The following is a 6,000-nucleotide window of genomic DNA, read 5'->3' as shown; positions in this document are numbered from 1 at the left end:
ATGTTTCTTCCATCAACCAACGAAGAAACACATTGGTACTTTCCCATGATGAGTGAGTGCTTCAGGATCTTTTGCACTTACATGTGCAGCAGAGTACTGCAATGGAAGCATGCTGGGCCCATAACCCAGAGGTAGGCAGATTGAAACTATCCTCTGCTATATGCATTTTTTTTTGTTAATTAAAGTAATCTAAAACTGGGATTGATATTTTGTCTCTTTTATTTTTACTTAAAGTACAATAACTTTTACAATTTTAATTTGTTTTAATAGTATATTGACAGTATTGTTTTCTTTCAAAAATCCACTTCATTTTCTTTACCCTATTATTAAAATGGTAATTGACAAAAACAAACTACATTGTCACCAGAAGAGCAATACAAAATGTACAAGTGATATATTAAAATCATCTTTCCAGCTTGAATTTCAATGATGCATTGGGGCAACGATTTTGTGAGAAACATCTTCACCCTTAAATAAAGATTTTCTTAATTCCTTACCTGTGTGCTAATTAGATATCACCTTGTTTTCACATTAAACAGACTTCCACATGAGAAAGCAGCAAGGATGCAGTGGCGTTAATGTTTCCTGGTGTCAACCTGTATTATTTCAGTAGACATTGAAATGAGGATGCATCTTGCTGCCTTTCCAATGAAGCAAGTTTAATTTAGTAATAGGTGAAAAACCATCCTTACAAAGGTGTTAATCAGAGACTTGGCTTTGTGGACACTTTTCAGAGAACAAATTTGTTAGCATAAAAATAAAGCCAGAAAATAAAGAGCTGTTTAATCACTCAATTGGATTTTTCTGCCAGCATATTTTTTTTCTCTGCAACCCACTGCTAAATTGTGCTTCCTAGCTGTTTTTATAAAATCACTGAATCAAATCTAACTCTGATTACATCAGAGAAGGCCAGGTACCCTACACCATAACAGGGGGTTTGAAATTTTGACTTGTCTACTTAAAGATCACCAAAATCTGATAACAAGGTCAATTAGGTCCCTGGGTGGGATTGAACCACCAACCTTTTGGTTAATAGCCGTACATACTAACTGATTGCGCCACAGAGACACTTTGCAAAAGTCCATACTGACAAAGGCTAATAAGCATTCATCTAAAACGTTTCCTGGCAAAACTTTAAAAAGTCAATAATCTGGAGAGTTTTTGTAAGATGTTTCTTCCATCAACCAACGAAGAAACACATTGGTACTTTCCCATGATGAGTGAGTGCTTCAGGATCTCTTGCACTTACATGTGCAGCAGAGTACTGCAATGGAAGCATGCTGGACCCATAACCCAGAGGTAGGCAGATTGAAACTATCCTCTGCTGTATGCTTTTTTTTTTTTTGTTAATTAAAGTAATCCAAAACTGGGATTGATATTTTGGCTCTTTTATTTTTACTTAAAGTACAATAACTTTTACCATTTTAATTTGTTTTAATAGTATATTGACAGTATTGTTTTCTTTCAAAAATCCACTTAATTTTCTTTACCCTATTATTAAAATGGTAATTGACAAAATCAAACTACATTGTCACCAGAAGAGCAATACAAAATGTACAAGTGATATATTAAAATCATCTTTCCAGCTTGAATTTCAATGATGCATTGGGGCAACGATTTTGTGAGAAACATCTTCACCCTTAAATAAAGATTTTCTTAATTCCTTACCTGTGTGCTAATTAGATATCACCTTGTTTTCACATTAAACAGACTTCCACATGAGAAAGCAGCAAGGATGCAGTGGCGTTAATGTTTCCTGGTGTCAACCTGTATTATTTCAGTAGACATTGAAATGAGGATGCATCTTGCTGCCTTTCCAATGAAGCAAGTTTAATTTAGTAATAGGTGAAAAACCATCCCTACAAAGGTGTTAATCAGAGACTTGGCTTTGTGGACACTTTTCAGAGAACAAATTTGTTAGCATAAAAATAAAGCCAGAAAATGAAGAGCTGTTTAATCACGCAATTTGATTTTTTTGCCAGCATATTTCTTTTTCTCTGCAACCCACTGCTAAATTGTGCTTCCTAGATGTTTTTTATAAAATCACTGAATCAAATCTAACTCTGATTACATCAGAGAAGGCCAGGTACCCTACACCATAACAGGGGGTATGAAATTTGACTTGTCTACTTAAAGATCACCAAAATCTGATAACAAGGTCAATTAGGTCCCTGGGTGGGATTGAACCACCAACCTTTTGGTTAATAGCCGTACATACTAACTGATTGCGCCACAGAGACACTTTGCAAAAGTTCATACTGACAAAGGCTAATAAGCATTCATCTAAAACGTTTCCTAGAAAAACTTTAAAAAGTCAATAATCTGGAGAGTTTTTGTAAGATGTTTCTTCCATCAACCAACGTAGAAACACATTGGTACTTTCCCATGATGAGTGAGTGCTTCAGGATCTCTTGCACTTACATGTGCAGCAGAGTACTGCAATGGAAGCATGCTGGGCCCATAACCCAGAGGTAGGCAGATTGAAACTATCCTCTGCTATATGCATTTTTTTTTGTTAATTAAAGTAATCCAAAACTGGGATTGATATTTTGTCTCTTTTATTTTTACTTAAAGTACAATAACTTTTACCATTTTAATTTGTTTTAATAGTATATTGACAGTATTGTTTTCTTTCAAAAATCCACTTCATTTTCTTTACCCTATTATTAAAATGGTAATTGACAAAAACAAACTACATTGTCACCAGAAGAGCAATACAAAATGTACAAGTGATATATTAAAATCATCTTTCCAGCTTGAATTTCAATGATGCATTGGGGCAACGATTTTGTGAGAAACATCTTCACCCTTAAATAAAGATTTTCTTAATTCCTTACCTGTGTGCTAATTAGATATCACCTTGTTTTCATATTAAACAGACTTCCACATGAGAAAGCAGCAAGGATGCAGTGGCGTTAATGTTTCCTGGTGTCAACCTGTATTATTTCAGTAGACATTGAAATGAGGATGCATCTTGCTGCCTTTCCAATGAAGCAAGTTTAATTTAGTAATAGGTGAAAAACCATCCTTACAAAGGTGTTAATCAGAGACTTGGCTTTGTGGACACTTTTCAGAGAACAAATTTGTTAGCATAAAAATAAAGCCAGAAAATAAAGAGCTGTTTAATCACTCAATTGGATTTTTCTGCCAGCATATTTTTTTTCTCTGCAACCCACTGCTAAATTGTGCTTCCTAGCTGTTTTTATAAAATCACTGAATCAAATCTAAATCTGATTACATCAGAGAAGGCCAAGTACCCTACACCATAACAGTGGGTTTGAAATTTTGATTTGTCTACTTAAAGATCACCAAAATCTAATAACAAGGTCAATTAGGTCCCTGGGTGGGATTGAACCACCAACCTTTTGGTTAATAGCCGCAAATACTAACTGATTGCGCCACAGAGACACTTTGCAAAAGTCCATACTGACAAAGGCTAATAAGCATTCATCTAAAACGTTTCCTAGAAAAACTTTAAAAAGTCAATAATCTGGAGAGTTTTTGTAAGATGTTTCTTCCATCAACCAACGAAGAAACACATTGGTACTTTCCCATGATGAGTGAGTGCTTCAGGATCTCTGGCACTTACATGTGCAGCAGAGTACTGCAATGGAAGCATGCTGGACCCATAACCCAGAGGTAGGCAGATTGAAACTATCCTCTGCTGTATGCTTTTTTTTTTTTTTGTTAATTAAAGTAATCCAAAACTGGGATTGATATTTTGGCTCTTTTATTTTTACTTAAAGTACAATAACTTTTACCATTTTAATTTGTTTTAATAGTATATTGACAGTATTGTTTTCTTTCAAAAATCCACTTAATTTTCTTTACCCTATTATTAAAATGGTAATTGACAAAAACAGACTACATTGTCACCAGAAGAGCAATACAAAATGTACAAGTGATATATTAAAATCATCTTTCCAGCTTGAATTTCAATGATGCATTGGGGCAACTATTTTGTGAGAAACATCTTCACCCTTAAATAAAGATTTTCTTAATTCCTTACCTGTGTGCTAATTAGATATCACCTTGTTTTCACATTAAACAGACTTCCACATGAGAAAGCAGCAAGGATGCAGTGGCGTTAATGTTTCCTGGTGTCAACCTGTATTATTTCAGTAGACATTGAAATGAGGATGCATCTTGCTGCCTTTCCAATGAAGCAAGTTTAATTTAGTAATAGGTGAAAAACCATCCCTACAAAGGTGTTAATCAGAGACTTGGCTTTGTGGACACTTTTCAGAGAACAAATTTGTTAGCATAAAAATAAAGCCAGAAAATGAAGAGCTGTTTAATCACGCAATTTGATTTTTTTGCCAGCATATTTCTTTTTCTCTGCAACCCACTGCTAAATTGTGCTTCCTAGATGTTTTTATAAAATCACTGAATCAAATCTAACTCTGATTACATCAGAGAAGGCCAGGTACCCTACACCATAACAGGGGGTATGAAATTTAACTTGTCTACTTAAAGATCACCAAAATCTGATAACAAGGTCAATTAGGTCCCTGGGTGGGATTGAACCACCAACCTTTTGGTTAATAGTCGTACACACTAACTGATTGCGCCACAGAGACACTTTGCGAAAGTTCATACTGACAAAGCCTAATAAGCATTCATCTAAAACGTTTCCTAGAAAAACTTTAAAAAGTCAATAATCTGGAGAGTTTTTGTAAGATGTTTCTTCTATCAACCAACGAAGAAACACATTGGTACTTTCCCATGATGAGTGAGTGCTTCAGGATCTCTTGCACTTACATGTGCAGCAGAGTACAGCAATGGAAGCATGCTGGGCCCATAACCCAGAGGTAGGCAGATTGAAACTATCCTCTGCTATATGCATTTTTTTGTTTGTTAATTAAAGTAATCCAAAACTGGGATTGATATTTTGGCTCTTTTATTTTTACTTAAAGTACAATAACTTTTACCATTTTAATTTGTTTTAATAGTATATTGACAGTATTGTTTTCTTTCAAAAATCCACTTCATTTTCTTTACCCTATTATTAAAATGGTAATTGACAAAAACAAACTACATTGTCACCAGAAGAGCAATACAAAATGTACAAGTGATATATTAAAATCATCTTTCCAGCTTGAATTTCAATGATGCATTGGGGCAACGATTTTGTGAGAAACATCTTCACCCTTAAATAAAGATTTTCTTAATTCCTTACCTGTGTGCTAATTAGATATCACCTTGTTTTCACATTAAACAGACTTCCACATGAGAAAGCAGCAAGGATGCAGTGGCGTTAATGTTTCCTGGTGTCAACCTGTATTATTTCAGTAGACATTGAAATGAGGATGCATCTTGCTGCCTTTCCAATGAAGCAAGTTTAATTTAGTAATAGGTGAAAAACCATCCTTACAAAGGTGTTAATCAGAGACTTGGCTTTGTGGACACTTTTCAGAGAACAAATTTGTTAGCATAAAAATAAAGCCAGAAAATAAAGAGCTGTTTAATCACTCAATTGGATTTTTCTGCCAGCATATTTTTTTTCTCTGCAACCCACTGCTAAATTGTGCTTCCTAGCTGTTTTTATAAAATCACTGAATCAAATCTAACTCTGATTACATCAGAGTAGGCCAGGTACCCTACACCATAACAGGGGGTTTGAAATTTTGACTTGTCTACTTAAAGATCACCAAAATCTGATAACAAGGTCAATTAGGTCCCTGGGTGGGATTGAACCACCAACCTTTTGGTTAATAGCCGTACATACTAACTGATTGCGCCACAGAGACACTTTGCAAAAGTCCATACTGACAAAGGCTAATAAGCATTCATCTAAAACGTTTCCTAGAAAAACTTTAAAAAGTCAATAATCTGGAGAGTTTTTGTAAGATGTTTCTTCCATCAACCAACGAAGAAACACATTGGTACTTTCCCATGATGAGTGAGTGCTTCAGGATCTCTTGAACTTACATGTGCAGCAGAGTACTGCAATGGAAGCATGCTGGGCCCATAACCCAGAGGTAGGCAGATTGAAACTAT

This window comes from Pseudophryne corroboree, unplaced genomic scaffold (genome assembly GCF_028390025.1).
Source record: "Pseudophryne corroboree isolate aPseCor3 unplaced genomic scaffold, aPseCor3.hap2 scaffold_1908, whole genome shotgun sequence".
Classification (NCBI taxonomy): Eukaryota; Metazoa; Chordata; class Amphibia; order Anura; family Myobatrachidae; genus Pseudophryne; species Pseudophryne corroboree.
This window is presented reverse-complemented; position numbering follows the sequence as displayed.